Genomic DNA, 11,011 nt, shown 5'->3' on the forward strand with positions numbered 1-11,011 from the left:
CCGGTTTTGTTTAGGCAGGCAAGGTGAAACGCTGCTATTGGCTCAGGTACGAGCTCTCACCTGAAGAACCATGTTGTGCATTGGTGGGGAGGTTTGAGGGGAGGAGTCAACCTTCTTTATAAGCAGATCTGCAGCAACAACAGAGGACAGTTCATTTCCTGGGTCGGGAAGTCTGTCAGCCTGGAAGAAGGTGAGACTTTGTTGCAGGAACGTATTGACCTGGAAGGTAAACAAGGTAGCAGCTGCAGGCAATAGAAACAGCTGCAATCATTTCCCAATCATTTGATATCACAGGGTGGAACTGGGAGACTGAGTGTACTGGTCAAACCTGACTGGGTGGAGTGATTATGAGCTGGGGAAGATCAATCAAGCACGCTCTGAGGAACGGTTTCTATATGTTCCCATGTGCAGCTGTGTTTCTATTCAAACATGTGAGAGCATGTGATCTCACTTAGAATCTGAGACTACATGTTAAACAAGGACAACTTTCCATACAATGTAAAGACCTGCTTCATAAGAGGTAGGGTATCATCAATAGAAAAATAATGTTGTCTCTATTATATATCCTTGAAGAGATTGACCAAATGCACAGCAGGGAGCAGCTGTTTGAAACAAACTGTGAATGTCCTGATAGAAATCAGTATGGGTGCTGTAGCTGTGTGTGGGGAGAGGGACCAGAACAGAAAGGGTGCAGCGATGCTACAAAAGCAGGTTGCTTGTGTGTTTAAGCTTTGCTTGCAGGTCTGCTGTCAGGTAAACTCCAGCACTGTGATCCCTGGGCGCTGCTGCTTCTCAGTAGTGCTGGCATCGCCTGCAGTGGTAGGTACGCCAGCCTGAAACCAATTGAAGACATGATCAGCAACCTGGGCAGAAAAGCTATTATTGTGATCCATACACTACAGCGCATTGCACAGCTAGGTAATGAGATTGTGGGGTGGTAATGGTCAGCATTGTCTAATAATATAGACAATCAGTGTCACAATGAGCTGCAGAGTTGAACTCCCTCCCATGTGTAGATAGCATCCTCCACACTCTATGTATTGCACTCATTTGAATGAGCAATTTGAGAAAAGCTTTGTGTAATTCATGCATGCAATTTCACAATCCCAAAGGGTATGGAATCAACTGCTAGACTGTGGAGCCGCCACAACCTTGCAATACAATCCTATCAATAAAAGACATGCAAACCCTCTATACTAGTGCAAATGCCAAACATGTTTCTGAGGTTTTACTCCTAGTTATCTTGGATCAAAGCTCCCGTTTTGACCCGTGTGTTCAGAGTTTGTTTCACTAAAATGACAGAAGTTCCACAGGAGATTGAGGTGAGTGGACCCTTCTTCTCAACTGAACGCCAACCCTGACATAATGAGCTCCCACAGAGACCTACTGTCAACACACCATACAACAGCAATAACCCCAGTCATCAGATTGGCTGTGATTATGAGTGGAGTTGGTTACTCTGGTAGAAGATCACTCACATGTGATGAGTAACATCACAAGTAACATTTCTGGATTGCAGGAGACAGGTTAGACTTTCCCTTTCCAATAAGGGACAAATTAACTCAATCGATCAATAGTTTGAGACAATGCAGCTGAAAGATGAATCATAAACTCATCTTGATATTTCCAATTGAAGGATTATGATGGACGGCATCTGTTATAAAACTTATTCCAACAATTCTGTGTCTCTCTTGGAGTTCCGTCCATATTGGACCTGCTCAAGCACATGTTCTAAACTGATATGGAATGACACTTGGTTTTCTATTTCAGATTGTTCTACTATATCCCACAGCCAATGTGTGCAGTAATAATAAGGCATACTCACAGCGATGGCAGTGATACCCATGACGGTAGTAGAAATAGTAGTGATGAGCTACACAAAGAGAAAAGAATGTTACATTTTTAACAGAGCTTCCTAAACCCACTGCCTTCCACACTGTAGCCCAGAACTCAAACCCCTGAGCTACTCAGGGACAGTGACCCAGTGCTTAAAGGAAAGGGCTTGATACCAGGAGGTTCACATCCCGGCTCAACCACTCCCTCACTGTGTGTGACTCTGAGCAAGTCAAAACGTAAACCTGGGCTCCTATTGAAAGTGACTCTGCAGCAGCAGTTGTTGATGCACAGGACACCCCCTAGACTCAGATCCACGTGCATGCACATTGCTTTCCACACTGCAGGCCGGCCCCACCCGCCGAGCTGGTCAAACCCCCTCCGCCACAGCGCAGGCCGGCCCCACCCGCCGAGCTGGTCAAACCCCCTCCGCCACAGCGCAGCCCGGCCCCACCCGCCGAGCTGGTCAAACCCCCTCCGCCACAGCGCAGCCCGGCCCCACCCGCCGAGCTGGTCAAACCCACTGCGCCACAGCGCAGCCCGGCCCCACCCGCCGAGCTGGTCAAACCCACTGCGCCACAGCGCAGGCCGGCCCCACCCGCCGAGCTGGTCAAACCCACTCCGCCACAGCGCAGCCCGGCCCCACCCGCCGAGCTGGTCAAACCCACTGCGCCACAGCGCAGCCCGGCCCCACCCGCCGAGCTGGTCAAACCCACTGCGCCACAGCGCAGCCCGGCCCCACCCGCCGAGCTGGTCAAACCCACTGCGCCACAGCGCAGCCCGGCCCCACCCACCGAGCTGGTCAAACCCACTCCGCCACAGCGCAGCCCGGCCCCACCCGCCGAGCTGGTCAAACCCACTGCGCCACAGCGCAGCCCGGCCCCACCCGCCGAGCTGGTCAAACCCACTGCGCCACAGCGCAGCCCGGCCCCACCCGCCGAGCTGGTCAAACCCACTGCGCCACAGCGCAGCCCGGCCCCACCCGCCGAGCTGGTCAAACCCACTGCGCCACAGCGCAGCCCGGCCCCACCCGCCGAGCTGGTCAAACCCACTGCGCCACAGCGCAGGCCGGCCCCACCCGCCGAGCTGGTCAAACCCACTGCGCCACAGCGCAGCCCGGCCCCACCCGCCGAGCTGGTCAAACCCACTGCGCCACAGCGCAGCCCGGCCCCACCCGCCGAGCTGGTCAAACCCACTGCGCCACAGCGCAGCCCGGCCCCACCCGCCGAGCTGGTCAAACCCACTGCGCACAGCGCAGCCCGGCCCCACCCGTCGAGCTGGTCAAACCCACTGCGCCACAGCGCAGCCCGGCCCCACCCGCCGAGCTGGTCAAACCCACTGCGCCACAGCGCAGCCCGGCCCCACCCGCCGAGCTGGTCAAACCCACTGCGCCACAGCGCAGCCCGGCCCCACCCGCCGAGCTGGTCAAACCCACTGCGCCACAGCGCAGCCCGGCCCCACCCGCCGAGCTGGTCAAACCCACTGCGCCACAGCGCAGCCCGGCCCCACCCGTCGAGCTGGTCAAACCCACTGCGCCACAGCGCAGCCCGGCCCCACCCGCCGAGCCGGTCAAACCCACTGCGCCACAGCGCAGCCCGGCCCCACCCGCCGAGCCGGTCAAACCCACTGCGCCACAGCGCAGCCCGGCCCCACCCGCCGAGCCGGTCAAACCCACTGCGCCACAGCGCAGCCCGGCCCCACCCGCCGAGCCGGTCAAACCCACTGCGCCACAGCGCAGCCCGGCCCCACCCACTGAGCTGGTCAAACCCACTGCGCCACAGCGCAGCCCAGCACCACCCACTGAGCTGGTCAAACCCACTACACCACAGCGCAGCCCAGCACCACCCACTGAGCTGGTCAAACCCACTGCGCCACAGTGCAGCCCAGCACCACCCACTGAGCTAGTCAAACCCACTACACCACAGTGCAGCCCAGCACCACCCACTGAGCTAGTCAAACCCACTACACCACAGCGCAGCCCAGCACCACCCACTGAGCTAGTCAAACCCACTACACCACAGTGCAGCCCAGCACCACCCGCACGAGCTAGTCAAACCCACTACACCACAGTGCAGCCCAGCACCACCCACTGAGCTAGTCAAACCCACTGCGCCACAGCGCAGCCCGCAGCCACCCACTCGAGCTGGTCAAACCCACTGCGCCACAGCGCAGCCCGGCCCCACCCGGCGAGCTGGTCAAACCCACTGCGCCACAGCGCAGCCCGGCCCCACCCGGCGAGCTGGTCAAACCCACTGCGCCACAGCGCAGCCCGGCCCCACCCGGCGAGCTGGTCAAACCCACTGCGCCACAGCGCAGCCCGGCCCCACCCGCCGAGCTGGTCAAACCCACTGCGCCACAGCGCAGCCCGGCCCCACCCACCGAGCTCAAACCCACTACGCCACAGCGCAGCCCGGCGCCACCCGGCGAGCTGGTCAAACCCACTGCGCCACAGCGCAGCCCGGCGAGCTGGTCAAACCCACTGCGCCACAGCGCAGCCCGGCCCCACCCGGCGAGCTGGTCAAACCCACTGCGCCACAGCGCAGCCCGGCCCCACCCGTCGAGCTGGTCAAACCCACTGCGCCACAGCGCAGCCCGGCAAACCCACCGCCCCGCAGCGAGCTGGTCAAACCCACTGCGCCACAGCGCAGCCCGGCCCCACCCGCCGAGCTGGTCAAACCCACTGCGCCACAGCGCAGCCCGGCCCCACCCGCCGAGCTGGTCAAACCCACTGCGCCACAGCGCAGCCCGGCCCCACCCGCCGAGCTGGTCAAACCCACTGCGCCACAGCGCAGCCGGGCACCACCCACCGAGCTGGTCAAACCCACTGCGCCACAGCGCAGCCCGGCCCCACCCGCCGAGCTGGTCAAACCCCCTGCGCCACAGCGCAGCCCGGCCCCACCCGCCGAGCTGGTCAAACCCACTGCGCCACAGCGCAGCCCGGCCCCACCCACCGAGCTGGTCAAACCCACTGCGCCACAGCGCAGCCCGGCCCCACCCACCGAGCTGGTCAAACCCACTGCGCCACAGCGCAGCCCGGCCCCACCCGCCGAGCTGGTCAAACCCACTGCGCCACAGCGCAGCCCGGCCCCACCCGCCGAGCTGGTCAAACCCACTGCGCCACAGCGCAGCCCGGCCCCACCCGCCGAGCTGGTCAAACCCACTGCGCCACAGCGCAGCCCGGCCCCACCCGCCGAGCTGGTCAAACCCACTGCGCCACAGCGCAGCCCGGCCCCACCCGCCGAGCTGGTCAAACCCACTGCGCCACAGCGCAGCCCGGCCCCACCCGGCGAGCTGGTCAAACCCACTGCGCCACAGCGCAGCCCGGCGCCACCCACCGAGCTGGTCAAACCCACTGCGCCACAGCGCAGCCCGGCCCCACCCGCCGAGCTGGTCAAACCCACTGCGCCACAGCGCAGCCCGGCCCCACCCGCCGAGCCGGTCAAACCCACTGCGCCACAGCGCAGCCCGGCCCCACCCGGCGAGCCGGTCAAACCCACTGCGCCACAGCGCAGCCCGGCCCCACCCGCCGAGCCGGTCAAACCCACTGCGCCACAGCGCAGCCCGGCCCCACCCGCCGAGCTGGTCAAACCCACTGCGCCACAGCGCAGCCCGGCCCCACCCGCCGAGCTGGTCAAACCCACTGCGCCACAGCGCAGCCCGGCCCCACCCGCCGAGCCGGTCAAACCCACTGCGCCACAGCGCAGCCCGGCCCCACCCGTGAGCCGGTCAAACCCACTACACCACAGTGCAGCCCGGCCCCACCCGCCGAGCCGGTCAAACCCACTGCGCCACAGCGCAGCCCGGCCCCACCCGCCGAGCTGGTCAAACCCACTGCGCCACAGCGCAGCCCGGCCCCACCCGCCGAAACCCACTGCTAAACCCACTGTCAAACCCACTACACCACAGCGCAGCCCAGCACCACACTGAGCTAGTAAAACCCACTGCCCACAGCGCAGCCCAGCGCCACCCGCCGAGCTGGTCAAACCCACTGCGCCACAGTGCAGCCGAGCACCACCCACGAGCTAGTCAAACCCACTACACCACAGCAGCAGCACCACCCACCGAGCTAGTCAAACCCACTACACCACAGTGCAGCCGAGCACCACCCACTGAGCTAGTCAAACCCACTGCGCCACAGCGCAGCCCAGCGCCACCCGCCGAGCTGGTCAAACCCACTGCGCCACAGCGCAGCCCGGCACCACCCACGAAACCCACTACTGAGCTCAAACCCACTACACAGCGCAGCCCAGCACCACCCACTGAGCTAGTCAAACCCACTGCACCACACCGCAGCCCCACCACCCACTGAGCTAGTCAAACCCACTGCGCCACAGCGCAGCCCGGCCCCACCCGCCGAGCTGGTCAAACCCACTGCGCCACAGCGCAGCCCGGCCCCACCCGCCGAGCTGGTCAAACCCACTGCGCCACAGCGCAGCCCGGCCCCACCCGCCGAGCTGGTCAAACCCACTGCGCCACAGCGCAGCCCGGCCCCACCCGCCGAGCTGGTCAAACCCACTGCGCCACAGCGCAGCCCGGCCCCACCCGCCGAGCTGGTCAAACCCACTGCGCCACAGCGCAGCCCGGCCCCACCCGCCGAGCTGGTCAAACCCACTGCGCCACAGCGCAGCCCGGCCCCACCCGCCGAGCTGGTCAAACCCACTGCGCCACAGCGCAGCCCGGCCCCACCCGCCGAGCTGGTCAAACCCACTGCGCCACAGCGCAGCCCGGCCCCACCCGCCGAGCCGGTCAAACCCACTGCGCCACAGCGCAGCCCGGCCCCACCCAGCGAGCGCAGCCCGGCCCCACCCGGCGAGCTGGTCAAACCCACTGCGCCACAGTGCAGCCGAGCACCACCCACGAGCTAGTCAAACCCACTACACCACACAGCAGCCCCCGGGGTGGGCGGACTCGGCCAGTTCTGGTGACCGCAGTGTCGCGTCGGGCTCGTGGTGGGTGCCGGTCAGTTTGTGTGGACGCGGTGTCCCGTACGGGTCATGATTGTGGGACGCTCGGCCACAAACCCACTGCGCCACAGCGCAGCCCGGCCCCACCCGCCGAGCTGGTCAAACCCACTGCGCCACAGCGCAGCCCGGCCCCACCCGCCGAGCTGGTCAAACCCACTGCGCCACAGCGCAGCCCGGCCCCACCCGCCGAGCTGGTCAAACCCACTGCGCCACAGCGCAGCCCGGCCCCACCCGCAGCGAGCTGGTCAAACCCACTGCGCCACAGCGCAGCCCGGCCCCACCCGCCGAGCTGGTCAAACCCACTGCGCCACAGCGCAGCCCGGCCCCACCCACCGAGCTGGTCAAACCCACTGCGCCACAGCGCAGCCCGGCCCCACCCGCCGAGCTGGTCAAACCCACTGCGCCACAGCGCAGCCCGGCCCCACCCACTGAGCTGGTCAAACCCACTGCGCCACAGCGCAGCCCGAGAGCTGGTCAAACCCACTGCGCCACAGCGCAGCCCGGCCCCACCCACCGAGCTGGTCAAACCCACTGCGCCACAGCGCAGCCCGGCCCCACCCGCCGAGCTGGTCAAACCCACTGCGCCACAGCGCAGCCCGGCCCCACCCACCGAGCTAGTCAAACCCACTGCGCCACAGCGCAGCCCGGCCCCACCCGCCGAGCCGGTCAAACCCACTGCGCCACAGCGCAGCCCGGCCCCACCCGCCGAGCTAGTCAAACCCACTACTGCAGCCCAGCACCACCCACTGAGCTAGTCAAACCCACTGCGCCACAGCGCACCCCACCCACCGAGCTAGTCAAACCCACTACAGCGCAGCCCGGCCCCACCCGCCGAGCACCAAACCCACTGAGCCACAGTCAGCCCGGCACCACCCACTACTACACCACAGCGCAGCCCGGCACCACCCACTGAGCTAGTCAAACCCACTACGCCACAGCGCAGCCCAGCACCACCCACTGAGCTAGTCAAACCCACTACACCACAGTCAAACCCACTGCGCCACAGCACAGCCGTGCACCACCCGCCGAGCCGGTCAAACCCACTGCGCCACAGCCCAGCACCACCCACTGAGCTAGTCAAACCCACTACACCACACTGCAGCCCAGCACCACCCACTGAGCTAGTCAAACCCACTACACCACAGTGCAGCCCAGCACCACCCACTGAGCCGGTCAAACCCACTACACCACAGTGCAGCCCAGCACCACCCACTGAGCCAGTCAAACCCACTACACCACAGTGCAGCCCAGCACCACCCACTGAGCTAGTCAAACCCACTACACCACACTGCAGCCCAGCACCACCCACTGAGCTAGTCAAACCCACTACACCACACTGCAGCCCAGCACCACCCACTGAGCTAGTCAAACCCACTACACCACACTGCAGCCCAGCACCACCCACTGAGCTAGTCAAACCCACTACACCACACTGCAGCCCAGCACCACCCACTGAGCTAGTCAAACCCACTACACCACAGTGCAGCCCAGCACCACCCACTGAGCTAGTCAAACCCACTACACCACACTGCAGCCCAGCACCACCCACTGAGCTAGTCAAACCCACTACACCACAGCCCAGCACCACCCACTGCAGCCCAGCACCACCCACTGAGCTAGTCAAACCCACTACACCACACTGCAGCCCAGCACTACCCACTGAGCTAGTCAAACCCACTACACCACACTGCAGCCCAGCACCACCCACTGAGCTAGTCAAACCCACTACACCACACTGCAGCCCAGCACCACCCACTGAGCTAGTCAAACCCACTACACCACACTGCAGCCCAGCACCACCCACTGAGCTAGTCAAACCCACTACACCACACTGCAGCCCAGCACCACCCACTGAGCTAGTCAAACCCACTACACCACACTGCAGCCCAGCACCACCCACTGTGCCATTGAAGCCTCGCAGAGTTACACTGATAAACAATTTGTGCCCTGATTGAAAATAATAAATCCCAGTGACTGCTGGATAAAATAAAGTAGAATCCATTTACTTACCATAGTAGCATCTGTACCTTACTGTGAAAGATAAAAGTTATATATTGAGCTCAGTCCATTTGAAGTCACTACAGTGGCTGCTTTGTACAAGAATGGGGCCTCAGTAGTGTATTAGAGAGCTATAGATTTCAAAGGATTGTGTCTCTATTTGTACATTTCTATTATTGGCAAAATCCAAAGCCAGGGCTCCTTCTTTATATCCTCTCCCACAGGGTACAGAACACCTCACTGTGTGAGTATGTATTAAATAAAGATGTCATTTCTTATTAAGAGCAGCTAATTCATACTGTTATATAATCATACCCCATTCCATATTGTCAGCATCAGCTGCAGGAGGCCCCGTTGTTAACATGTATTCATTTCTTGTGAAGCGCACAGTACATGTGTTTTGTATTGCTTACGATTGTAAGTTGCCCTGGATAAGGGCGTCTGCTAAGAAATAAATAATAATAGCGTACAGTCACATTCTAGCAGTCTTGTAGCACACAGACTCCTTACTTGTGTTAGACATTTGAGGCTTTTGGTCAGCTATGCATTCTAAACCCCAATCCTCTTAAAATATCAGATTCACACTTACCACGAGCACAGATGCTATAATCTGTAAATGAAATAAACATACACCTTTAGATACAATTCTAAAAAAATGTATACAATTCATTTCTACATATTAATGCACCATAATGAAAAAAATACTTACAACAGAAAGCTGTTCTAAAGAGGAAGAAAAACAAACAGTGGTTATTTGATTTAATAGTTCACTTCATAGTCATGTTCGTGTCACATTTACTGCAATGTTTTCTGTTCCTCTGAGAATATCACTTGATTTTGATAGCCTGCAATTCCACTACTTGCCACCGGGAGGACTTCCAGGTACGTTTCCTTTGTTTAATCGTTGCAATTGTATAATCCGTGCTTAGGGCTGCACACAAACCTCCGTTCTGCTTTCAGTTTTCACCGACAACCAAGGGCGCCCCCAGCAGGTCAGTCCTGGTAAGGAGGATGACGTAATCCCAGCGTTTATAAAGTAAAAGTGAAGAAAAGAACAAGTCTGGTTTTGCCAAACAGAGCCAACTCAAAATACCACGTATTCATTCCAGCCAACAACTAAAAATAAAGGTCTTGAAATTAACTGTGTTGACTCTCTATGAAGCAGTCCAATACTTGTGGTTTTAATACAGTTATATATTGCAGGGATTTTTTCGTCTCCATGTGTCCTAGTGATCCTTTTTAATAATACACAGTCCTTAAACCCAGCACGAATTTCACAAAGCACTGCTTGTTATGAAAGTATACAGTCTCTGGTGCCAGCGTTGTTTTACAAACGGTTTATCTTTGAACTATACACTCGAAGTTCAAATGAACGCGCTTTCCAAAATAATGCCAACACACTCGTGTTATCGCAGGAATAAAACAAACAGTCTTTGGTTGTCGTTTTCACTCACAGCTCCAGCTTGAAAACATAGGGCACAGATCTCTCTTAAAAATCCAAAACCCCACTCCTGTTTAGGATAGTAAAGGTTTGTTTCAACTACCTTGCTGCCCCGTAGTTGTTTCTCCGTGTCCATAGTTTGTTTCGCTGGTATCCACCACTGTATTCCGTTTATTCCTGGTCTGATGTCCTTTTGTAAACGAACCCCACTCTCCAGGTCACGTTGTTTACTTTGTTTTAAACACTTGTTTCTAAACACAAACTCTCTCTCTCTCTCTCTCTCTCTCTCTCTCTCTCTCTCTCTCTCTCTCTCTCCGGTGCGGTAGGACCGGGAAATTTAAAACTTTATTTATTTATTATTTATCTATCTATTTATCTATCTATCTATTTATTTATTTTGTTTGTTTGTTTGTTTGCTTGTTTGTTTGATAGTTACTTAGTTGTTCTTTTTGTGTGTTTGTTTGTTCGTAGGTTAGTGGTGTGTGTGTGTTTGTTTGTTTGTTTGTAGGGTGTTTGGAGATCCCATTATGGGGTCCGTTGCCTGCCTGACCCCGGGGTTTCGGTGGAGGAGTGCCTGCTGGCAGTAGGAGAGGTGGTGGGGTTTGAGAATATTATATCAGCGTCAAGAATGAATAAAGCGCTAGTAATATTTTTAGTGGAGGTGTCTCTGGTACACAAGCTGGTAGAGGAAGGATTTACAGTGAAAGGTGAATTTGTTCAGGTTTCCCCTCTAGTAACCCCGGTAACGAAAGTTATTATTTCTAATGTGCCTCCG

At 58.7% G+C, this 11,011-nt stretch overlaps 1 long non-coding RNA gene across 1 annotated transcript; it reads right to left on the reverse strand.

The window, feature by feature from the left end:
* Positions 1-8,772: 8,772 nt before the first annotated feature.
* Positions 8,773-10,468, reverse strand: LOC121310164. Its single transcript, XR_005948742.1, has 3 exons — positions 9,505-10,468; positions 9,385-9,405; positions 8,773-8,828 (listed from the first exon to the last, which is right to left on the reverse strand). It is a non-coding gene; the product is annotated as an uncharacterized LOC121310164 (long non-coding RNA).
* Between the last annotated feature and the right edge of the window lie 543 nt (positions 10,469-11,011).

This window comes from Polyodon spathula, unplaced genomic scaffold, assembly GCF_017654505.1.
Source record: "Polyodon spathula isolate WHYD16114869_AA unplaced genomic scaffold, ASM1765450v1 scaffolds_1767, whole genome shotgun sequence".
In the NCBI taxonomy this organism is placed as follows: Eukaryota; Metazoa; Chordata; class Actinopteri; order Acipenseriformes; family Polyodontidae; genus Polyodon; species Polyodon spathula.